Source organism: Apium graveolens, chromosome 6, assembly GCF_009905375.1.
Source record: "Apium graveolens cultivar Ventura chromosome 6, ASM990537v1, whole genome shotgun sequence".
Lineage (NCBI taxonomy): Eukaryota > Viridiplantae > Streptophyta > Magnoliopsida > Apiales > Apiaceae > Apium > Apium graveolens.
In genome coordinates, this window is record NC_133652.1 from 292,369,174 (window position 1) to 292,396,598 (window position 27,425).

Sequence of the window (27,425 nt, forward strand, 5' to 3'; positions counted from 1 at the left end):
GAGAAACATGGTTATTATCTTCAGAGAGGGAAAGAGCATATGTGTGATGCAAGGACATCCCAAATTCTCAATAGCCAAGAGGGAAGAAACCAGAAGGTTGAAGGAAGAAGCCAAACACCTAAAGGCTGACAAAAGAGCACAAGCAAAGCTTGAAAAATAGCTAAAGTCAAGTCAGGCTGAAGAACAGAAAGAAATTGAAGACAAAAGTGAAGATGAAGCTATGGGGGACATGGTTGGTACTGAGATGGAGGAAAGAAGTAAGGGAAGAGAAGAATGGCAGAAAGGGAACAGAAAGAAGGTCAATGCAAAGAGAAAAATGGTAGATAAGACTGAAGAAACCCAGTCAATATCCAAACCACTACCCTCTATTCCTGAACCCATTGTGCCTGACCCCTTCATGAACATTCATGGTGAAACAATCATTCCCAAGGAGGAACCAATTGATTGGGACACCATCAAATTGCCACCTTCCTAACCTCTTCTCCACCATCAAAGAAGCAGAAAAGAAGAATCAAATCAACACCCTCTAAAGCCTCAATCAAATTCACACAGAAGCCTAAGCCTAAACCTCAAGCCTCTAAAGATGATTATGTTCACATCTGTGACATAAAAGAATTTTCAGACATTGAACTCTATCTGGATGAGCTGGAGGAAGTAAGGGGAATAGCTGCCTACAGACAGCTACCAGAAAGACTAGTGTTCAAATACAAAGGAGATGGGGAAAGAACCTGGCCTCTTTACAGAATTCTGAATGAAGGCTACTCTACCTTGATCAGAGTCTACTCAGCCATACAAAGGGATTCTAGCTTTACCAGGACTGCCAAGACTGAGATTCTCAACAAGATTGCCAACATAAGGAAAACTTGGAGGGAGCCCAATGCTTTGCCTTGAACTTTACTCATTCAAGAAAGAGGAATTACAATTCACAAATCACCTCACTGGTTGATGGAGTTCAGAGACAACAAAGGAGTCAGAAGATTTTTCAGAATTGAAGATCAGCTAAAGATTTCCAGTAATGAAACTCTCAAGGATATGCAATCTAAGTTAGACATCAATGAAGAAGATGATGCTGAATTCTACAGACAACTTCAACTTCAAATAGAGGAGAATGACAGGAGGCTAGGAAAGAAAACAAGGGATCAAAGGAAAAGAAAGTAATTTGCTCAGGCTAAAGGAGCACCCTTGGAAATAATGTAATTCTTCAATTCCATCTCAGCATATACATTTTTGTAGCATTTTTGAATTTCTGCTTTATTACAGTTTATATATTTGTCAAGTGTTTTGTTATCATCAAGCTAAACCCAAATTTATGCCTACAGTTCTAGTAGACATAAATAGGGGGAGATTATTAGGAATATGTGTATTAGTTTGATGATAAGTTAAGCAAAACACTTAAGTAGAAATCTAGTGTTTGTAGCCTCAACGGATAAGACCATCTTGGCTATCCGTTGAAGGAGTAGCTTTACTTAGCAATAAGTTTAGTATTGTAGCACATTTCATTCTCTGGTTTCAAGTTATAATTCTTAGATGTTGTAGGAAACTATCAGTCATGTTGACTACTAATGGATATACAAATTGGAGGGCTAATTGTAAATATTTCATGCCTTGTAATTTTGTATAAGTGAAGAAGTATCAACGGATATTGAAGACCTTCAACGGATAAGAAACAAAGCTTCAACGGATGTCTCTAGTGCTTCAACGAATAAAGACTTCAACTGATAATGCATCAACGGATAAAGCTTCAACGGATAAAGCCTCAACAGATAAGGCATCAACGGATGAAAGCTTCAACGGATGCTTAGTTCATTAGCAGTTGATAGTGACAATTCACAAGCTGACAGAGGCACATGGGTTGACAGAGACAAACTGGAATGTGGAAGCCTCTAGGAGAAATCAAGAAAATGCAGCATTTCCATTCTGATGCAAACAAGGAAGTATTCAAAGATTCACAGATTATCCTAGATTGCATTGGATAGAGAAATGAAGAAGAAACATGTGAAGAATCTTTTCAATTATATTTTACAGTTTTGTCTTCACTTATAAACTTGGTGATATATATAAACCAAGTAGCAGCTAGTAATTAGGGTGGAATTTTCCAGAGCTGTTTAGAAATATCCAGAGAGAAAATCATCTATTTTGTACTAGGAAGCAGCTGTGATTTAATTCTTTGAATCACAGATTTTCTGAAATAACACATCTCTGGTGGAACAACAAATCCACCAGAAAAGTTTTTTAAGTTCTTTGTGTTCCTTACATTTGTGTTTGAATATATATCTGTCTGTATCAGCTTGAAGCAATTCACACACATTTGTTCACTTAAACACTTAGCCTTAGAAACTACTCAAAACTTGAAAAAGTTTTGAGATTTACATTCAACCCCCCTTCTGTAAATCTCATTGTTAGTCCACTGGGAATAACAATTATATCTGTAGTTTTATACATAGAATAATATTTAGTTCCAATAGTATATAATTTTTGGACAAGGATGAATAAATTAATGTCTTGAACAAAAATTAAATTTAAATCCAACTCTAATAATTGTAATTTTATTTATATATTTTAAAAATCATATTAACCCCTAACTCAGCCGAACTAATCATAATTAAAATTTATTTATCAATTATAACTTTTTCTAAAAATATTTTCCATAGCACACTTCACAACTATATGCAATTTTTGTAATTTACTTACAATCAAAAGCAATCTAATGCAACTTTTTAATTGCTTTTTTATAAAATAATTGCAATTATTTTTGCTTGAATTTAATGGAAAATGGTATTGTTGCATAGAATAAAATGAATAATTTTTCCAAAAAGATAATTAAAAAACAAGATTCTCTTATATGTACAGCTGTATTTACTAGAATTTTGATATAAAGTTAGAACTTTTTCGGTCTCATCTAATATTGCTCTGAGACTCGCTCCATTTAATTTTAATAATTCACTTTGTAAATTTCACACATATTACGAAATGAAAATAGAATATCTTTTTTCTCTTTTTCATACAATAATACAACCTAATTTTGTACATTAGAGCAACTCCAACCGAACACTTTATAGTGCAAAACTTACTTCAATCCAACATGGTGTTAGTCACACCAAATAAATAGTGACAAAATTTGGTGTCAAATATACTTGTAATTCTTACACCGAATTTAGCAAATTCCTACTATACCCTTGTCTTTGTTAACAAAAATAAATTTATTCTCCAAATATCTCTTTTATATTATATTATATTTAGTAAGGAATTTACTTTTGAAAAAGTAAGTATATTATATCTTTATTCACATTGTAAATTATAGTATTAATGGGTTGGAATAATAGTGTTATTTTGACACTATTTTATAGCAAATTCAACAATATCCTAGTAAATTCCTTATAAATATAATAAAATATTATGTCCTCGTGATTTAAGACAAATTTGTTGTACATCAACTCCAACAATATGTCTTATATTTGTGCCTTATTATTAAAGTAATAATATATTTAAATTATATTGAGGAGGAAAGTAAATGACGAGAGAAAAGAGATGTTACCAATCTAAAAATTTTTAGATTTCTGTGGACTTATATTATTTAAATTTAAATTATATTCTGATGTAGGTAAATGTTAAATTTCTTTTGGTGTTGGTGTTACCAATCTAAAAATTTTTCCATGCGATTTGTTTAAATTCATCTCCCCCGATCTTAATAAATTAGGGTTTTAATTTTCACGCTATGTATGTTGACACCGATTAGGCCACAACCATCCCAAACAAAAATACTCCCGAGCAATCTCAACAGCACGATCAAGATGATAAAAACTCATTGGGATCTGTGTCCCCAGCTCAGCAACTACCTCAACAGAATTCCTTACAATCTCAACTACCTGTTCCTGGGCCCAGGCATGCGCCTACGTATTCGGTTGTGAATGCTATTTTGGAGAAGAAAGAGGATGGACCCGGGCCTCGGTGTGGCCATACGTTGACAGCTGTTTCGGAAGTTGGGGAGGAAGGGAGTCCCGGCTATATTGGATCTAGGTTGATTTTGTTTGGCCGTGCTACAAAATTGCATGGACTTATATAATTTCTTACTCAGACTAGGTCCCTCAGCTGCTTTTATAAGACTCTCCATTCCAATATCAACTTATTTAGATTTGTCTTTTTGAACAGTTTTGACAGATGATTGAGTAACTTGGACAGATTATTGAACAAGTGATCTTAATAACGTAGCCTCTATCTCCCCCTCAGGCTTGTTAGAAGGCAAGATGAGAGGTGTAGGGATTTCAGGCCTAACAGCTTCTGGAAGTGCAAGCAACGGATGTAGGTAAATGTTAAATTTCTTTTAGTATTGGTGTTACCAATCTAAAAATTTTTTAGATTTCTGTGGACTTATATTATTTAAAAATCATGTTCTACTATTGAGTCGTCATTCCTCACATTATTGAGATTATAAGGAGAGAAAAATAGCTAATCATGAAATTTTATAAATTAGACAAAAATCATGGGGGTGAAGAGAAAGGTATCGTACGACTAGTGACAACACATTTCGGATTCTAACCCTGATCAAAAAAGAGTTGATAGGGAGAAAACGTTTAAAGCCAAAATATAAAACTATAATATCATATCAAATTGTACATCACTTGATGACGTATCGATTTTTAATTTATAAGGTGTTTGAAGAGTTTAGTAGCACGTGATATTTTAGAAACAATTAAAGAATTTTAGTTACTTACAAAGATTGAATCATCTATACTAGAAATAAGAATTCATGAGGGATTATATTTTTCTGTAGTATTTTTAAAATAAAGAGCTAACAAAGAAAGTGGACATGAGAGCAATCAATTTGCATTTAGACTAATTTGAACAAAATATATAGACTTTAAAACTATGTTTTAGGATAATAGCATTTTATATGTATCAATTCAACATAGACATTTGCTCTCTTGTTAATAAAATTATTATAAAGAGCGCTACACTAAAAAATTAGCTCATGAATTTTTGATACAAATTTAGGACGCAGATCTATTTAATGGTAGATACAAATTAAGGATGCAGATTTATATCATGGTATTTAATCCAATATCTAGGCCTATTGTCACAACTAACAATTTTAACGGAATTAAATTTAAAATTTAAAACTATAGTTAAGTTGTAAGTTATGACATTAGAGTTACTTTGAATTATTGGTTATAAAAAAGTGGTAGAAATTGCTAGGCAAATTACTTGTCTATTTCACCAAAACAAGCCTATTCAAGTGACAATGTCACTTTATATGGCCAAATGGATTTGGGGATTTTACTGCAACATTCTTTTATAGTCATTGAATAAATCGTTCTGTTAGAAGTTCAATGAAAATTGTTCAGACAACAGATTGAAGAAAGAAGGCTAAATAAAGAAATTAGGTTGCACAAATTTCTCTAAGTCGGATATAGTGAAATTTAGGAAAGCTGTGTAGTGAAGTCCTTCAAAACTATATAGTGAAGTCCAACTTTGTTCTATGTCATGAAGTCCGAAATCGTGCTATATCGTGAAGTCCGAAATTGTGTTATACCGTGAAGTCTAAATATGTGTTATATCATGAAGTCCAAATTTGAAGAATATCATAAATTCAATCAGAGTTCACGATATCCTCACTTAGAGAATTTTACATCAAGACAAATGAAGGTACAATTTCCTAATTAGAATAAATAAATCACTATAGCACATTATACATGAAAATAGTCCATGAACAGGTGTAAAAGCTACATCTAAACTTCAGGAGAAAGAAAAGGAAATAGTCAGCTAAAGAATAGGGAGTGTCTAATAACATCAAGATGGTCCCCAAAAGCTACAATGTGTCCTCTCGTAGATAGTACAACTTGTTGTAAATAGGTGTGCGTAATTTGTAGTACAAGGTCTTATTAATACTATTCATATCCCATCTTTACAAAGACTGTAACAGATGTAACAGCATGTCCTAATTTCTTTCTCTGTAATCCAATTCGAGAATATATTCTTGAGTAGAAGCCAAGAAAAATACCATTATTTTTTCTTGGCATTGTAGTAACATAAAGTAAGTTGGCCAATATATCTTAATTTCTTTCTCTGTAAGTTGCATGTTTTAAATTCGGAAAAGTTTTAAAACTATCATTCACCCCACTTCCCTCTGCCTAATTTTGGAATTCTTGTTTTCTTATAGAAGAATGTTGGTATTAGTCTGCATTTAAGTTTGTAAAAATAGAATGGGAAATGAGCCATAACCCACAGTGGTAAGTGACAAGAACTACAATTTATGAGCTGAAAATGGGAGGACCTAGGTAGCAGTTTTTATATGTTAATAAGAAGATAATTGAACTTTGGATTTCTTGTAGAAGGCTAAAAAAATATCATTGATTTTTTATTGTATTTAACGAATGCGTTGTGTTATTTTCGAGTCTTTGACTTATAATAAATCATCATAAAATCTTAGTAAATTATACACACATAAATATAATCACTAAAGTTTATATTTAAAAAGGATAAAGGAGTTCATAAATTTTTCTTACAAATAATTTTAATGCCCTTTTTGTCTATACTCAATTAACTATAAATTTAAATATCTGAACATATTATTTTATATTTAAGGAATTTTCTTAAACTTTTTTAATCATGAACTTTCTAGATCCTTCTTTTTATTAGAATTGGCCCATTTTCAAGTGAAATCTTCTTGAAATCAACGCCCCGTTTCCCATAAAATGATAATTCATCGCGCATTCATATTTCACAAATATTTCTCAATCTTCAATTTTTTTATACTTTCGAAGTCTCACATCTCTCCATTTTGAAAACCTGTTTTGGGCGTCTCGGCGAGTCATGGTAGTTTTTAATAACTAAAAATTATTATTTTTTATTGTCATTAATGATTTGTCAGCATTAAATCTTATTTATTCATTATCACGAAGGATTTCGCAATTCTTTCACGCCATGGAGTCAAGCTCAAACCCAACTTCAAGTAAGGGTCATAAATATTTTCTTTCGATAAATCAATAGTCTAATTGAATATTTAATTCATCCAATTAAAAGATGCTTATAAGCATAATACCCATCTTTAAATTTGTAGCTCAAGGAAAAACACTTGTGTAAATCTAAAAAAGGATTGTTCCTGATACATCAAGGTCAGTTATAAAATTATCCGTTAATTTTTTATCTAAGATTAGGGGAGAGATCCTCAGTAGTGGTGATACTTTCACGCTTATAAATTTTATCAAGTACTTGTTGATATGTAAATTTATAATTTTGTGAACAAAAAATCAATGCCATTTGGATTCAAAGAAATTGATGTTTTAATTTCTTTATTTTCATTTATTACACTTTGTCATCTCACTAAACAATTTATATTCTGCGTATAATCTATTTAGAAAAAAATATCAGTCTTTTAAAAGATTTAATTTCTATATATTTATTTGTCAATTTTGATTTATATAGTTATAGTTTATATATATATTATTTATATGGTTTCTTTATTAATTTTTTGTACATTTATGATGATTATAGGTTAAGGCATAGTAAGTTTGGAATTCCTTTTGTGCAATCATCTCCCCTTCTATTCATAATCAGGAGGAAATATTTGTTGTGATGCTCAAATGGGGCCACAAATTTCATCTCGAAAAAATATATTCTTGTACTCATATGTGGCCCTTAGTTTAATCAAGCTCAAATGTGGCCACAAGTTTTCATCGAGCTCAAATGTAGCCATCAGTCCATCTCGATAATCTCGATAATAATGTTGAACCTCATTTTTTGTTTATCAAAACAAGACTTTTGTTTTTATATTTCAAAAGAAAAAGACTTTTTACCTTTTGATGTATCTTGATAGCAAGCTCTAAAACTATTGTATAGAGCAAATGAAATTGTTTGACATGTAATTATTGTAAAACTTGCTAGTATCCAATGCGTCATTGTAGTAGTATTGTCAACACTGATATTATTTTTTATAGCAACAGTGATATTTTAATTTCATTATATATAAATATCTTTACTTCTTTCGAAAAAAATATTTGAAAATATATTATAATGATGCATAACTACATTTATTATTAATTTATCATATATCTATATTCCAAATTTTAATTATATTTTAAATAAAATATATAACTTTAACTTTTTTCATACCACATAAACAGTATATGAATACAAATATAATTAAACAAATTATGCATAAATCATTCAATATAGTAACATTTAAAATGTAGTCATTCATATCTTTTACCTAAAATATTGAAATAGACAAACCTGTGAAAACAATATACTTGAATATAAACAAAAACAAAAAATTATACATAAAGCATTCAACATATTAATTACGACGTAGTCATTCATATCTTGTATTAAAAAATTGAAATCATACACGAAATAGATGGGGGTGATAAGGGAGATGACCATAGTTATAATAATTAAAAGGGTTTACATAAGGGAGATGACCATAGTTATAATAATTAAAAGGGTTTACATGTGAGTGTCATGAGATAACTCGAGTGGTCTGGGCTTATCTCTTTTCGTCCAGTTTCTGATTTCGATTCAATTGCAAGGCATATAAGCCTAATTACTCAAAAAAAGTTTAAATATTAAGTAGGCACTTTCCTACTTAACCTTTTCAACTCTTGCACTAGATTTATCTGTTTTTTAAAACAATTACTCCATGAATAATTCAGGAATTAAACTTGATTAGATATCAAGTATTAATAAAAAAAGGTTGAATGTAGTTGTTATGCCCAAATATGGACATGGGCTCAATATAAACTCATTACAAGAATATTAATAATATTGAGCTTAAATAAATAAGCTCAAAAATATGGAGGAGCTCTCGTAATTATATATTGACCAGGACCGTGTACAGCATATTGACCAAGACCTTGCTGGATGACACATGGGAATACGTAAAGGAGGATAGTCTTGTCCACCTCTTAATAGGAAGTGACACATGTCCACCTCTAACTAAGAGGTGAGTCATGTCCGCCCCTCCAACAGGAAGGGGGTCCTATCCACCTCTTATCAGAAAGTGAGTCTTTCCCTCCTCTTACCAGCAGGTGAGTCATGTCCGCCTCTCCAACAGGAAGTGGGCCTATCCACCTCTCAACAAGAAGGGAATGTTGCCATCTCTCCATCCGGAAGGGAGTCATGCCACCTCTCAACAATATTGGAGTCATGGTCACCTCTCCATCAAGAAGGGAGTCATGTCCACCTCTCTAAAGAATGGGCTCACCTAACTAGCAGAATTTGGGCTCAATTCTCTCTTAGAGGTTCGTGCTCACCCCTCTGAGGGGTTCAGGAACACCTCTTCAAGCAATGTGTGTTCACCTCCCAAGTAGAGATCTGGGCTCACCTCTCTAAGGGTCCAGCCTCTCCTCTTTAGCAGGGATTGGGCTCATCTATCTAGTAGTGATTTGGGTTCTCCTTATTTCGCATAGGGATTCAGGCTCTCCTCACAAGCATAAATCGGGCTCACCTCTCAAAGGAATTCAGACTTTTCTCTCCATAAGGGATTCAGGATCACCTCTTCAAAGGATTCAAGCTTACCTACCCAAGGGATTCGGGTTCACCTCTTAAAGGAATTCGAGCTCACCACTATAACAAGTGCACTAGCTTTACTTCCCTAGAAAGAGCTCGGACCCTCATCAATGGCTGGATTTAGAAGAAGATATGGGGAACCCATCGTATTTGGACTATTATGAAGACTTGAATTTAATGCTGATGAGGTCTTACACCCGGGGTAGCATTGATGTGGCATGAGTGTAAAGAAGGTTCTCAAAAATTAAGGCACACCTAGGTCCCACCACCCTCCAGTAAATTATGAGATTATGGCACTTTGATGTGGCGTAATAGCCTTAAAGCACTTTGAAGGGTAAAGTATTGGCCAACTTCATGCCTGAATTCCATCCTCATTCTAAGGATGACTCTAAGTCACTCATAACGACCCTATGAGGACTGGAACCCCTCGAGAACGTGCAAAATGTGCCCCTAGTGGGCTCACTGTGTTGATGAGGCTCTTATCAACATCCTTAAGCTAGATCTAGAGATGAAGATGGTTGATCTCAATTTTTACAACAGCTTCATGTTAGTGACTCCTCAAATTTGTTGTGAAATGCTCATCAAGTTTTTCAATGAAGGTAGGGTGGAGCCCATCCCAGTGGATTAGAATCAAGGGCCAAATGAATTGGCAAAGTTGGGCACTTAAAAAAAGGCCATACTAGTTGGAATTATTTCCCTAGGAATTTCAATTCAAGGCTAGCATCTCTAATGAATTCACCATGGAGATAGCGACCTCGGGGCCAACATTGATGACCTTATCTGGGACTATGTCAAAATGGGGAATCTACCTCATAATAGGATGGAAACATGAAACATCAAGTAATAAATGACCTTCTATATTATTTATGACAAGGCTCTCCACTAGGGAGGCTTCAACAAATCGTTATTGATGTTTGTGGATTGAGAAGATGGAACTTATATTAAAATAAATGACATGAAGACATTGGTGAAAATTACCCTCGGGGTAGCATTGATGAGTCCTTATGCCCCCGGTGTAGCGTTGAAGGCATCATGTGAGCTGTGATAATGTTTGACATATGGTATTAACTTAAATAGCACAAAAAGAGCACTACAATATTATGGTTCCTCGTCACACCTACAATGATAACCAGGAACTGGGTGGTAGTGGTACTACAGAAACACCTCCTCTGACATGATATTAGAAATTGCAGGGCAATGCCAACATCTAGCGACATGAGGCCCCAAACTTGACATCTTGCAATATGAGGCTTCTTGACCCCGCTGGCGATTGATGATGGTTCAATTTGTAAGTCTACACACTATGAATCAATCTCAATGCATGTGCTAAAGTCAATCTGTCAGCAAGGAATTTGAAGACTCGATCAGTTATTTTAAGGAACTTTGAAAAATTCAAAAAAAATATGAAGAAAATATAAGGTAACATCTATGAATACCAACACAAGGCAACGCGATTCTCTCGAGGCTAGTACATATGATACAAGGACTTCATGCTAACGTCGTGCGACATGAATATATGGAAGGAGTCCTCTATGTGAGGTCGAGAGGAGCTATAAAAAATTATAAAGATCCTTTTTAGAAGATATATATTTTATAAGGTATATATATAAAACTTTATTCTCTAATAGCCAGCCTTTAATGATGCGAGCCCAACCAACCATTGTATATTGAGTTTAGAGCCAACATTTTGTGATACGAGGCTAGTATAAAAGAGATCAAAATTATGGTCCTAAACTACACAGGACCTCTCCTAATCATTCAACTTTTTGGTTTCCTTGCGGAGATCCCTCCTCAAGTCCTTGATGCAAACCAAAATCTAGTTCAGAGTTAGAATCAGCCAATATAGAATCTTTTTACGACATGGAGCTTATGTGAAAAAAGTCTCACCAAAGTTGAGCTCTATGATCACAATGTAATCCTCCATAATATCAAATGTAGACCAAGAATTTAGGACAATCACGCATAATAGCCTTAAATTGGCTTACGTCTGAGCTACTATATTAGAAGATAGTAAAGGAAGGCTATAGTCTTTGCTCTACTTTGGTAATCAGTTTGAGCAATCATTTGGTTGCGATCCCCCGAAAAAGTTTCACTTCTTAAGTTCCTAGGGGTCATTCGTAGAGGCTTCCTGTTTAGATTCTCATTCAGAGTAGTAAGTTGACCCTTTTTATACGTCGCTTTAAGGAGAAATAATACTTTTTTATTAACATTGCATTCATAATGACAACATGGAATCGGGGGTAGTTGTTATGCCCAAATAAGGACATGGGCTCTAAAAAGACCCATTAGAAGAATTTTTAATAATATTGGGCTTAAATAAATAAGTCCAAAAATATAGAGAATCTATTGTAGTTGTATATTAACTAGGACCGTGTACCGCATGTTGACCAAGACCTTACTGGATGACACGTGGAAATATGTAAATGAGAATAGTCATGTTCATCTCTTACTAGGAGATAACATGTATCCACATCGAACTAGGAGGTGACACCTGCCCACCTCTTACTAAGAGGTGCCTCTCCAACAGGAAGGGGGTCATGTCCACCTCTTACTAAGAAGTGAGTCTTGCTCTCCTCTTACCAGGAGGTGAATCTTTTCTGCCTCTCTAATAGGAAAGGGGTCCTATCAACCTCTCAATAGGAAGGGAGTATTGTCCACCTCTCCATCGGGAAGGGAGTCATGTTAACCTCTCAACAATACTGGAGTCATGTCCACCTCTCCATTAGGAAGGAAGCCTTGTCCACCTCTCAACGAGACAGTGATCAAGTCCACCTCTCAACAAGAGGGGAGTCATATCCTTATATCACACATAACCTCATATAACTAGAAAGGGTGGCCTACCACCATATCACCATGACGGGTAGTCTGTCCCCATATTATCAGGAAATAAGTGTTGCACTCATATTAACAAGTAAAGAGTAATATCTTCATATTTCGAAGAGGCTCTAAGAGACCAGTTGGAGTACAAAATCACCTACAAGCTGCACAGAAGATATAATTGAAAGAGATATGTCCTAAGTCCAATCATGTATGAGGATTTAGGAATAACTTTTATGTAATCTGTCTTGATTTCATTGATATTAATAAAAGGCTTGTTTTATTTTTATTGCGGGCTCTATCTATTTAAATGTTTACCACAGTTTAGAGTAAAACTTTTTATGGATTGTGATGAGATCATAATAATGAGACCTAAAAGATGATAACTCTAAACTTAAATAGTTCTTGGTTGTAGGATTACTAATCGGTAATTAATAATCCGCAAAGATCGGTACATACTATGCTTGCTTCATTATGAAGGATGTCTGTTCTCATAGACATTTGTGTGGTGACACTATAGCTAGTATGTAGGTGCTTATTATAGAATAAGTTCACTAAACATGACTCACACAGCTGAACAACAGATGGAATTCATTCACGTGTCAGCAGTTGTTCACATAGTGATAGTTGTACAAGTATCCTTAGACTTGAGGTCATCATAGTCATCTTGTGTACACTGAACTATGCTTTGGTTTAGTTCTTAGTCTCAAGGGACAATTATAAGGGCTCTACTGGGTATAGGAATTTGTACACGAAGATAGTGTATCATCAATAAAGGATCTACCCCTTCTAGTGTAGGAAGAGAATGTTCAATGCAGATCCACTTATGTTAGTTCAGGAATCTCTGGCCAGAGTGAATGAAATTAGAAAGGAGTTTCTAATTTACATTAAATAAAACTAAGCATAGTGAATGAGAAAGCAAGTGATTAAATAAGATAGGCTTGACACAAGTTCCATGCCTTGTATTTAATCTTGATATTGCAGGGTAGAAGGAATTAATTGTACGGTAACTACTCACTGAATAGGTTCTTGGTATTCTAAGTAGTGAATTCGTATTATCCGGATAGTCGCGATATGCTGAGAAGTATCCCTCACGATGTAGAATAAATATGATTAATTAATTAATCATATTTAATGAATTAGAGAATTTATATAAATAATGATAAAATAGTTTTATTATTATTTATTTCTACTACCGGCTTAATATTGAACCTACAGGGTCACACCATAAAAGAGAATGATTTAATGGTGAAGGAATTAATTAATAATTGCTGATAATTATTTATTTATGAAATAATTAATTAATTGACAAATTTAATAATTGATTAAATGAGATTTAATTGATTATAAATTAATTAAGAAAAGGTTCTTAATATTATTAATTAAGAATTTAATTTTTGGAAATTAAATCAAGTGAGAGAATTATTTTTCGCATGGATCCTGCGGAGGGTTTCGGTTTTTTTTTATGATTAAATTTATGTTTTCGCTTCGTTTATGTGCTAAAAACCCTTCAATGGCATCAGAGCTACTTGCGAAAAGTTTTTAATTTGTTTATGTGTTTAACTGTTTTCGATATATGAGCATGTACGTGATTCGCCATGATTTGATGTTGATATAATATGCTTATATATGTATGGTTTTGAATATATGATATTCATATGAGTTGTATAATCATAAGATGATTATGTAATCTGTATATATACTGATATATACATGATTTATTTTTGTTCTAATTATGAGAATTATATTAGATACGGATTCTGAATTGGCTGCTACAGATTTGCTGAAATCTGGGTCTGGTGTCCGATTTACGCAAACGAATACCCTATTCCATAGGTAAACGAGCGTTTGAACAAAACTGATAGCTAAAGCTATCAACAACTCATTTGTAAGGCGTTTGACGTCGTTTAATTCCCGTAAACAGTGATTCTTGTTTTTCTGATTTGATTCTGATTTTTCTAATTTTTGTCATATTTTCTTTTTATGATTAGATCATGGATAATATGATATGTTAAGATCAGATTATGTGTTTTAACATGCTTTTATGTGTTGTATGATCATGGTGGATGGTTATGGCCTTTCGACCTTAGTGTAATGGTTTTGGTTTTGGTTTTAAATATGACTTGCATGTCGTCAATCTTTGTAATCATAAATCTCGAATGTAACTCGAGTTATTCTTATAAGTTCATTAGATTAGTTTTGCTTTTAATTATGTAATGTAATTGAAGATTCAAGAAGGCTATCCAATGGAGGTGATACAAAGAAGAAGATGAGGCATATAAGAAGTCTAAACAAAGAAGCAGACTTATGTAATAAGTAGTTGTATTTATTTTCATCACCATATTAGATTGACTTTGATCTTTATCATGAGCTTGATAAAGATCACATAGGATGGGGCCACAACCAAAAACATTTACTTTATTGCACTTTACATTTACTTGTTTATTTAATTTTATATATGAGATTATGCCTATGTTTACCATGCGATGATAGATTTAGGTGAACTTAAATCAATATAAGGCGTGCTCTAGAAAATCTAGAATAGGAATCATTTCTTGCCTTAACAATAAATATTATGAATACGATCATGAGATTCTTGTGTTTATGAAACACGTAATTGAATATGAATTTTCAATATTGAGAGAAAGGATGATTCTGTCAACAACAGATTTCTATCTGTAAGAAAGGGTTATTAAGTGACGCCTCTTGACAATGCTCCACCCGATCTGGGAATCATCTGATTATCGATTATTGATTTGAAATATTTAATTTAAAAGGAAGAATCTCTTTATAATATGATTATGATTGTAACGTAATATAATCCCTCTAAAATTAAATAATATCAAGTAGTAATTGGCCAATGACACAATGGGCTTGTGTTGGTCATAGCCTTCCAACATGGTAGAAAGTGGTTCTTATTTTTAAATCATTGTCGTTTCGTGCTACAGCCGAGGGCTTTGATTTCTAAATAAGAAATACTTGTCTATTACATAGAGATGTGTACATTGAATTAGAATCTAAAGGTCCGTACATGCTACAGCCATGGGCCGTTGGAGACTGATTCAATTGTACGAAATGTTGGGTTAGACTTGACTTAGAATATTGAGTTTGTCGTGCCACAACCGTGACTCAATTATTTAAGAGGCTAAACTTATATTAGGGAATAACATAAAATATAATTGACAAGAGTTGTCTGCCTATTGAACATCACATGACGTTTCGTGCCACAGCCGAGGTTGTGTGATGGAATGTAGGATCCCTATTCCCACTAGCATTATGAATGCTTAATTTTCACTTAGGGGGTTGAAAAAAATTAGATAAACTAGTGGGAGACACTTATGAATAAAGACCCGATTCATATAGTATTTTGAAATGAAATTGAATATTTTCTAATTGTTGTTATGTGTTTATCATTTACAGATTTACTATATTCGTCATGTCTTCTGCACTATCACTCTGGAGCATACTAGATGCTCACAAGTTGACTGGTCCTAATTTAGTTGTTTGTTTTCACTGTAACAAGTTGGGGCACTGGAAGAGGAACTGCAAGGTTTACCTTGCAGAATTGAAGAAAAAGAAGGGTAGTAAGACTACCGCTTCTGATTCAGGCATGTTCATGATCGAAGTTAATATGTCACTAGGTCAAATTTCTACTTGGGTATTAGATACCGCCTGTGGTTCTCATATTTGCAATTCGTTGCAAGGACTAAAGGGAAGTAGGACTCTTAAAAAAGATGTGGTAATTCTATGTATGGGCAATGGAGCAAGGGTTGCGGCCATATTTGTAGGATCATTTAGTTTACATATGCCTACGGGCAAGACTATTATTTTGAATAATTGTTATTATGGTCCCTCTATTGTGAGGAATATTGTTTTTATTCCTATGTTGGATGTGGATGGTTTTTCATTTATTATTAAGAATAATGAATGTTCTATCCTTAGAGATAATGTTCTTTTTGGACGTGGCATTTTAAATAATGGTCTGTATGTATGTGACGTAGAGCATGATTTACTTCAGATTAAACAAACTAATAAAAGAAAATGAGATGATGAAAATCTGACCTATTTATGGCACTGTAGGCTAGGTCATATTAGTGAAAATAGACTGCGGACATTACATAAGGAAGGGTTACTTGACCCCTTTGATTTTGAATCATATCCTACATGCGAGTCTTGTCTATTGGGTAAAATGACCAAATCTCCATTTAGTGGACATGGAGAGAGGGCTGCAGATTTGCTAGGATTGGTACACACAGATTTATGTGGACCAATGTCTACGCAAGCCATGGGTGGATTTTCGTACTTCATTACTTTCATAGATGATAGATCTAGATTCGGATATGTGTATTTGATGAAACACAAGTCTGAAGCCTTTAAAAAGTTCAAAAAATATAAACATGAAGTGGAGAAACAAACCAAACAAAGTATTATAACTCTTCGATCAGATCGAGGTGGTGAATACTTGAATGGAGAGTTTCTAGATTATCTCAAAGAAAATGGTATAGTCTCCCAGTGGACTCTTCCATATACTCCACAGTTAAATGGGGTATCTGAAAGGAGAAAACGAACTTTGTTAGACATGGTTCGGTCCATGATGAGCTATACGAATCTTCCAGTATTCCTGTGGGGTTATGCATTGGAAACCTCAGCATATTTACTAAATAAGGTGTCTTCCAAATCTGTTCCTCAAACACCATATGAGATATGGAAAGAAAGGAAACCGAGTCTTAAACACGTTAAGATTTGGGGATTTCCAGCTTATGTCAAGAAAGTTGACCCAGATAAGCTGGAATCTCGATCCGTAAAATGTAATTTTGTGGGATATCCTAAAGAGACTTTGGGGTATTACTTTTACACCGATCATCGGGTGTTTGTCTCCAGACATGCTACCTTCTTGGAAAAGGAGTTTATCCTTGAAGGAAACAGTGGGAGCAAAATTGAACTTGATAAAGTTCAAGAAGCACAAACTACTACGGATCAAGTGGAAACACCTGTTCAGACCGAACAACCTTCTGTGGAACAGCAATTCGTAGGACAGGGAGAATGTCTCGCCAACCTGAGAAGTATTATGGCCTTGTCATTGAGAATGACAATGAGTTGTCAATCATAGATGATGACAACCCTGTGACCTATAATGAGGCTATGAGTAGTGTTGACTCAGAGAAATGGCATAGTGCCATAAAATCCGAAATGGAATCTATGTATACCAACCAAGTATGGACTCTGGTTGAGGCGCCTGAAGGTGTTAAGCTTATTGGGTACAAGTGGGTATACAAAATAAAGATTGGAGCAGATGACCAGGTGGAGACCTATAAGGCCAGGCTCGTGGCAAAAGGATTCAAACAAAGGCAAGGGATTGACTTTGATGAAACTTTTTCGCCTGTAGCCCTGTTAAAATCAATTCGGATTTTGCTTGCGATTGCTGCTTACTACGACTATGAGATCTGGCAAATGGACGTGAAAACGGCCTTCCTCAATGGGGAACTTAAGGAGGAAGTGTATATGACACAGCCAGAGGGTTTTCTTTCCAAGGGAAATGAACACCTAGTGTGTAAGCTGCTGTGAACCATATGTGGTTTAAGGCAAGCTTCTCGTAGATGGAACATCCGTTTTGATAAGACAATCAAAGAGTTTGGTTTTATCAAAAACATAGATGAACCATGTGTCTACAAGAAGGTTAGTGGGAGCGCGGTAACATTTCTTGTATTGTATATGGATGACATACTTCTTATAGGAAATGATATACCGATGCTACAATCAGTCAAAGTATGGCTATCAAAGAACTTCACCATGAAGGACTTGGGGGAAGCATCCTACATTCTCGGTATGAAGATCTATAGAGATAGATCTAGAAGAATGATAGGTCTTACCCAGGGTACAAACATCCAGAAAGTGCTTAAAAGGTTTAGCATGGAAAACTCCAAAAGAGGTCTCATACCGATGAGCCATGGACTGTCCCTTTCCGAAAAATATGTCTCCTAAGACACTTGAGGAAAGAGAGCGTATGAGTAAGATTCCTTATGCTTCAGCAATAGGATCTATCATATACGCGATGTTGTGTACAAGGCCTGATGTTGCATATTCAATTAGTGTGACGAGCAGATATCAGTCCAATCCAGGTGAAGACCACTGGAAAACAGTGAAAAACATCCTTAAGTACTTGCGAAGGACTCAGGACATTTTTCTTATTTTTGGTGGTGAATCTGAGTTGAAAATAGAGGGTTATACTGACTCTAGTTTTCAATCAGAAAGTGATAGCAAATCCATGTTAGGGTACGTGTTTACTCTGAATGGTGGTGCAATTCAGATTGTTGAAAAATGAGATGTCAACGTCGAGAGAGTTGACACACATAACAACGTAGCAGACCCACTCACAAAGCCACTTTCTCAAAGTCACTTTGATCGTCATAAAGATAAGATGGGTATTAGATACCAGAGTGATTGGCTTTAGTACAAGTGGGAGATTGAAATAGATATGTCTTAAGTCCAATCATGTATGAGGATTTAGGAATAACTTTTATATAATCTGTTTTGATTTCATTGATATTAATAAAAGGCTTGTTTTGTTTTTATTGTGGGCTCTATCTATTTAAATGTTTAAATAAGATATACCACAGTTTAGAGTTAAGCTTTTTATGGATTGTGATGAGATCATAATAATGAGACCTAAAAGATGATAACTCTAAACTTAAATAGTTCCTGGTCATAGGATTAATAACTGGTAATTAATAATCTGTAAAGATCGGTACATACTATGCTTGCTTCATTATGACGGATGTCTGTTCTCATAGACATTTGTGTGGTGATACTATAGCTAGTATGTAGGTGCTTATTATAGAAAAGTTCACTGAACATGAATCACACAGCTGACCAACTGATGGAGTTCACTCACGTGTCAGCATTTGTTCACATAGTGATAGTTGTACAAGTATCCTTAGACTTGAGGTCATCATAGTCATCTTGTGTACACTGAACTATGCTTTGGTTTAGTTCTTAGTCTCAAGGGATAATTATAAGGGCTCTACTGGGTATAGGAATTTGTACATGAAGATAGTGTATGATCAATAAAGGATCTACCCCTTCCAGTGTAGGAAGAGAATGTTCAATGCTGATCCACTTATGTTAGTTCAGGAATCTCTGGTCAGAGTGAATGAAATTAGAAAGGAGTTTCTAATTTACATTAAATAGAACTAAGCATAGTGAATGGGAAAGCAAGTGATTAAATAAGATAGGCTTGACACAAGTTCCATGCCTTGTATTTAATCGTGACATTGCAGGGTAGAAGGAATTAATTGTACGATAACTACTCACTGAATAGGTTCTTGGTATTCTAAGCAGTGAATTCGTATTATCCGGATAGTCGCGATATGCTGAGAAGTATCCCTCATTATGTAGAATAAATATGATTAATTAATTAATCATATTTAATGAATTAGAAAATTTATATAAATAATGATAAAATAGTTTTATTATTATTTATTTCTACTACCGGCTTAATATTGAACCTACAGGGTCACACCATAAAAGAGAATGATTTAATGGTGAAGGAATTAATTAATAATTGCTGATAATTATTTATTTATGAAATAAATAATTAATTGGCAAATTTAATAATTGATTAAATGAGATTTAATTGATTATAAATTAATTAAGAAAAGGTTCTTAATATTATTAATTAAGAATTTAATTTTTGGAAATTAAATCAAGTGAGAGAATTATTTTTAAAGAGTTTAGAAAAAGGATTAATAATTAAAAGGTGTTTTAATTATTAGTGAGAATAATAAAGGGTTAATAATAATAATATTTTATGGGAAAACTTTCAGCTAAAAATTTTGCCTATAAATATACTTTTATAAACCCTATTTTTGCCTCAACCAAAAAGATTTATAAAACCCTAATTCTCTCCTTCTCTTCCTCCTTCGTTACATCGTTTTCTTGGTGGATACCGGTGGAGTGCTTCACACTTGAGGAGCAGCTGCTAAGGATCTCCGTTCATCATTCTTGGATCGCTATTAAAGACCTCCATCTTTCCATTAACGTAAAGCTTCTTAAGGTAAACATACTGAACTACGAATTAAATATTATTTTTCGCATGGATCCTGCAGAGGGTTTCGATTTTTTTTAATATTAAATTTACGTTTTCGCTGCGTTTATGTGCTAAAAACCCTTCAATAATTACAACAACGACTACATGATCCCATGGAGGCACATCATAGAGTCCTTACAACACTATATCACACTTAGATGGACCTCTTCGACGTCAGCATTACTTACGTATTTCTAGAATCACATCACATGAAAACAATCACTATTACAATACAAGGACTGAAGACAAGTAAGGCTAGCCCTAAAAGGAGATGCTTCGCTATCAACTAATAAAAAATTTCTTTATTTGACTTGAAGACCCATGATCGGGCCTCAAAGATTCGCATGGGGAAGGATCATTATGTGTGATCAGGTCTCACGTGATCGTACATACTCTCTAAATAACACATCGCATGACCAGGCTCTAATGGGTCGTATGCGAGGCCATGCTCTCCAAAAGGCTACATTACATGACCAGACTCTAAGGGGTCCATGCGAGGCCTACAGGTGTTCTCGTGCTTCACCAATGAGATATATTTTCCTAACTACATGACATCCAGCCTAATTAATCTTGTAATCCAATTCGAGAATATATTCTTGAGTAGAAGCCCAGAAAAATACCATTATTTTTTCTTGGCATTGTAGTAACATAAAGTAAGTTGGCCAATATATCTTAATTTCTTTCTCTGTAAGTTGCATGTTTTAAATTCGGAAAAGTTTTAAAACTATCATTCACCCCACTTCCCTCTGCCTAATTTTGGAATTCTTGTTTTCTTATAGAAGAATGTTGGTATTAGTCTGCATTTAAGTTTGTTAAAATAGAATGGGAAATGAGCCATAACCCACAGTGGTAAGTGACAAGAACTGCAATTTATGAGCTGAAAATGGGAGGACCTAGGTAGCAGTTTTTATATGTTAATAAGAAGATAATTGAACTTTGGATTTCTTGTAGAAGGCTAAAAAAATATCGTTAATTTTTTATTGTATTTAACGAATGCGTTGTGTTATTTTCGAGTCTTTGACTTATAATTAATCATCATAAAATCTTAGTAAATTTTACACACATAAATATAATCACTAAAGTTTATATTTAAAAAGGATAAAGGAGTTCATAAATTTTTCTTACAAATAATTTTAATGCCCTTTTTGTCTATACTCAATTAACTATAAATTTAAATATCTGAACATATTATTTTATATTTAAGGAATTTTCTTAAACTTTTTTAATCATGAACTTTCTAGATCCTTCTTTTTATTAGAATTGGCCCATTTTCAAGTGAAATCTTCTTGAAATCAACGCCCCGTTTCCCATAAAATGATAATTCATCGTGCATTCATATTTCACAAATATTTCTCACTCTTCAATTTTTTTATACTTTCGAAGTCTCACATCTCTCCATTTTGAAAACCTGTTTTGGGCGTCTCGGCGAGTCATGGTAGTTTTTAATATCTAAAAATTATTATTTTTTATTGTCATTAATGATTTGTCAGCATTAAATCTTGTTTATTCATTGTCACGAAGGATTTCGCAATTCTTTCACGCCATGGAGTCAAGCTCAAACCCAACTTCAAGTAAGGGTCATAAATATTTTCTTTCGATAAATCAATAGTCTAATTGAATATTTAATTTATCCAATTAAAAGATGCTTATAAGCATAATACCCATCTTTAAATTTGCAGCTCAAGGAAAAACACTTGTGTAAATCTAAAAAAGGATTGTTCCTGATACATCAAGGTCAGTTATAAAATTATCCGTTAATTTTTTATCTAAGATTAGGGGAGAGATCCTCAGTAGTGGTGATACTTTCACGCTTATAAATTTTATCAAGTACTTGTTGATATGTAAATTTATAATTTTGTGAACAAAAAATCAATGCCATTTGGATTCAAAGAAATTGATGTTTTAATTTCTTTATTTTCATTTATTACACTTTGTCATCTCACTAAACAATTTATATTCTGCGTATAATCTATTTAGGAAAAAAATATCATTCTTTTAAAAGATTTAATTTCTATATATTTATTTGTCAATTTTGATTTATATAGTTATAGTTTATATGTATATTATTTATATGGTTTCTTTATTAATTTTTTGTACATTTATGATGATTATAGGTTAAGGCGTAGTAAGTTTGGAATTCCTTTTGTGCAATCGTCTCCCCTTCTGTTCATAATCAGGAGGAAATATTTGTTGTGATGCTCAAATGGGGCCACAAATTTCATCTCGAAAAAATATATTCTTGTACTCATATGTGGCCCTTAGTTTAATCAAGCTCAAATGTGGCCACAAGTTTTCATCGAGCTCAGATGTAGCCATCAGTCCATCTCGATAATCTCGATAATGATGTTGAACCTCATTTTTTGTTTATCAAAACAAGACTTTTGTTTTAATATTTCAAAAGAAAAAGACTTTTTACCTTTTGATGTATCTTGATAGCAAGCTCAAAAACTATTGTATAGAGCAAATGAAATTGTTTGACATGTAATTATTATAAAACTTGCTGGTATCCAATGCGTCATTCTAGTAGTATTGTCAACACTGATATTATTTTTTATAGCAACAGTGATATTTTAATTTCATTATATATAAATATCTTTACTTCTTTCGAAAAAAATATTTGAAAATATATTATAATGATGCATAACTACATTTATTATTAATTTATCATATATCTATATTCCAAATTTTAATTATATTTTAAATAAAATATATAACTTTAACTTTTTTCATACCACATAAACAGTATATGAATACAAACATAATTAAACAAATTATGCATAAATCATTCAATATTGTAACATTTAAAATGTAGTCATTCATATCTTTTACCGAAAATATTGAAATAGACAAACCTGTGAAAACAATATACTTGAATATAAAAAAACAAAAAATTATACATGAAGCATTCAACATATTAATTACGACGTAGTCATTCATATCTTGTATTGAAAAATTGAAATCATACACGAAATAGATGGGGGTGATAAGGGAGATGACCATAGTTATAATAATTAAAAGGGTTTACATAAGGGAGATGACCATAGTTATAATAATTAAAAGGGTTTACATGTGAGTGTCATGAGATAACTCGAGTGGTCTGGGCTTATCTCTTTTCGTCCAGTTTCTGATTTCGTTTCAATTGTAAGGCATATAAGCCTAATTACTCAAAAAAAGTTTAAATATTAAGTAGGCACTTTCCTACTTAACCTTTTCAACTCTTGCACTAGATTTATCTGTTTTTTAAAACAATTACTCCATGAATAATTCAGGAATTAAACTTGATTAGATATCAAGTATTAATAAAAAAGGTTGAATGTAGTTGTTATGCCCAAATATGGATATGGGCTCAAAATAAACTCATTACAAGAATATTAATAATATTGAGCTTAAATAAATAAGCTCAAAAATATGGAGGAGCTCTCGTAATTATATATTGACCAGGATCGTGTACAGCATAATGACCAAGACCTTGCTGGATGACACATGGGAATACATAAAGGAGGATAGTCTTATCCACCTCTTAATAGGAAGTGACACATGTCCACCTCTAACTAAGAGGTGAGTCATGTCCGCCCCTCCAACAGGAAGGGGGTCCTATCCACCTCTTAACAGAAAGTGAGTTTTTCCCTCCTCTTACCAGCAGGTGAGTCATGTCCGCCTCTCCAACAGGAAGTGGGCCTATCCACCTCTCAACAAGAAGGGAATGTTGCCATCTCTCCATCCGGAAGGGAGTCATGTCCACCTCTCAACAATATTGGAGTCATGGTCACCTCTCCATCAAGAAGGGAGTCATGTCCACCTCTCTAAAGAATGGGCTCACCTAACTAGTAGAATTTGGGCTCAATTCTCTCTTAGAGGTTCGTGCTCACCCCTCTGAGGGGTTCAGGAACACCTCTTCAAGCAATGTGTGTTCACCTCCCAAGTAGAGATCTGGGCTCACCTCTCTAAGGGTCCAGGCTCTCCTCTTTAGCAGGGATTGGGCTCATTTATCTAGTAGTGATTTGGGTTCTCCTTATTTCGCATAGGGATTCAGGCTCTCCTCATCAGCATAAATCGGGCTCACCTCTCAAAGGAATTCAGACTTTTCTCTCCATAAGGGATTCAGGATCATCTCTTCAAAGGATTCAAGCTTACCTACCCAAGGGATTCGGGTTCACCTCTTAAAGGAATTCGAGCTCACCACTATAACAAGTGCACTAGCTTTACTTCCCTAGAAAGAGCTCGGACCCTCATCAATGGCTGGATTTAGAAGAAGATATGGGGAACCCATCGCATTTGGACTATTATAAAGACTTGAATTTAATGCTGATGAGGTCTTACACCCGGGGTAGCATTGATGTGGCATGAGTGTAAAGAAGCTTCTCAAAAATTAAGGCACACCTAGGTCCCACCACCCTCCAGTAAATTATGGAATTATGGCACTTTGATGTGGCGTAATAGCCTTAAAGCACTTTGAAGGGTAAAGTATTGGCCAACTTCATGCCTGAATTCCATCCTCATTCTAAGGATGACTCTAAGTCACTCATAACGACCCAATGAGAACTGGAACCCCTCGAGAACGTGCAAAATGTGCCCTAGTGGGCTCGCTGTGTTGATGAGGCTCTTATCAACATCCTCAAGCTAGATCTAGAGATGAAGGTGGTTGATCTCAATTTTTACAACAGCTTCATGTTAGTGACTCCTCAAATTTGTTGTGAAATGCTCATCAAGTTTTTCAATGAAGGTAGGGTGGAGCCCATCCCAGTGGATTAGAATCAAGGGCCAAATGAATTGGCAAAGTTGGGCACTTAAAAAAAGGCCATACTAGTTGGAATTATTTCCCTAGGAATTTCAATTCAAGGCTAGCATCTCTAATGAATTCACCATGGAGATAGCGACCCCGGGGCCAACATCGATGACCTTATCCGGGAGTATGTCAAAATGGGGAATCTACCTCAAAATAGGATGGAAACATGAAACATCAAGTAATAAACGAGCTTCTATATTATTTATGACAAGGCTCTCCACCAGGGAGGCTTCAACAAATCATTATTGATGTGTGTGGATTGAGAAGATGGAACTTATATTAAAATAAATGACATGAAGACATTGGTGGCAATTACCCTCGGGGTAGCGTTGATGAGTCCTTATGCCCCCGGTGTAGCGTTGAAGGCATCATGTGAGCTGTGATAATGTTTGACATACGGTATTAACTTAAATAGCACAAAAAGAGCACTACAATATTATGGTTCCTCGTCACACCTACAATGATAACCAGGAACTGGGTGGTAGTGGTACTACAGAAACACCTCCTCTGACATGATATTAGAAATTACAGGGCAATGCCAACATCTAGCGACATGAGGCCCCAAACTTGACATCTTGCAATATGAGGATTCTTGACCCCGCTGGTGATTGATGATGGTTCAATTTGTAAGTCTATACATTATGAATCAATCTCAATGCATGTGTTAAAGTCAATCTGTCAGCAAGGAATTTGAAGACTCGATCAGTTATTTTAAGGAACTTTGAAAAATTCAAAAAAAATATGAAGAAAATATAAGGTAACATCTATGAATACCAACACAAGGCGACGCGATTCTCTCGAGGCTAGTACATATGATACAAGGACTTCATGCTAACGTCATGCGACATGAATATATGGAAGGAGTCCTCTATGTGAGGTCGAGAGGAGCTATAAAAAATTATAAAGATCCTTTTTAGAAGATATATATTGTACAAGGTATATATATAAAACTTTATTCTCTAATAGCCAGCCTTTAATGATGCGAGCCCATCCAACCATCGTATATTGAGTTTAGAGCCATCATTTTGTGATACGAGGATAGTATGAAAGAGATCAAAATTATGGTCCTAAACTACACAGGACCTCTCCTAATCATTCAACTTTTTGGTTTCCTTGTGGAGATCCCTCCTCAAGTCCTTGATGCAAACCAAAATCTAGTTCAGAGTTAGAATCAGCCAATATAGAATCTTTTTACGACGTGGAGCTTATGTGAAAAAAGTCTCACCAAAGTTGAGCTCTATGATCACAATATAATCCTCCACAATATCAAATGTAGACCAAGAATTTAGGACAATCATGCATAATAGCCTTAAATTGGCTTATGTCTGAGCTACTATATTAGAAGATAGTGAAGGAAGGCTATAGTCTTTCCTTTACTTTGGTAATCAGTTTGAGCAATCATTTGGTTGCGATCCCCCGAAAAAGGTTCACTTCTTAAGTTCCTAGGGGTCATTTGTAGAGGCTTCCTGTTTAGATTCCCATTCAGAGTAGTAAGTTGACCCTTTTTATACGTCGCTTTAAGGAGGAATAATACTTTTTTATTAACATTGTATTCATAATGACAACATGGAATTGGGGGGTAGTTGTTATGCCCAAATAAGGACATGGGCTCTAAAAAGACCCATTAGAAGAATTTTTAATAATATTGGGCTTAAATAAATAAGTCCAAAAATATAGAGAATCTATTGTAGTTGTAAATTAACTAGGAACGTGTACCGCATATTTACCAAGACCTTACTGGATGACACGTGGAAATATGTAAATGAGAATAGTCATGTTCATCTCTTACTAGGAGATAACATGTGTCCACATCTAACTAGGAGGTGACACATGCCCACCTCTTACTAAGAGGTGCCTCTCCAACAGGAAGGGGGTCATGTCCACCTCTTACTAAGAAGTGAGTCTTGCTCTCCTCTTACCAGGAGGTGAATCTTTTCTGCCTCTCTAATAGGAAAGGGGTCCTATCCACCTCTCAATAGGAAGGGAGTGTTGTCCACCTCTCCATCGGGAAGGGAGTCATGTTAACCTCTCAACAATACTGGAGTCATGTCCACCTCTCCATTAGGAAGGAAGCCTTGTCCACCTCTCAACGAGACAGTGATCAAGTCCACCTCTCAACAAGAGGGGAGTCATATCCTCATATCACGCATAACCTCATATAACTAGAAAGGGTGGCCTACCACCATATCACCATGACGGGTAGTCTGTCCCCATATTATCAGGAAATAAGTG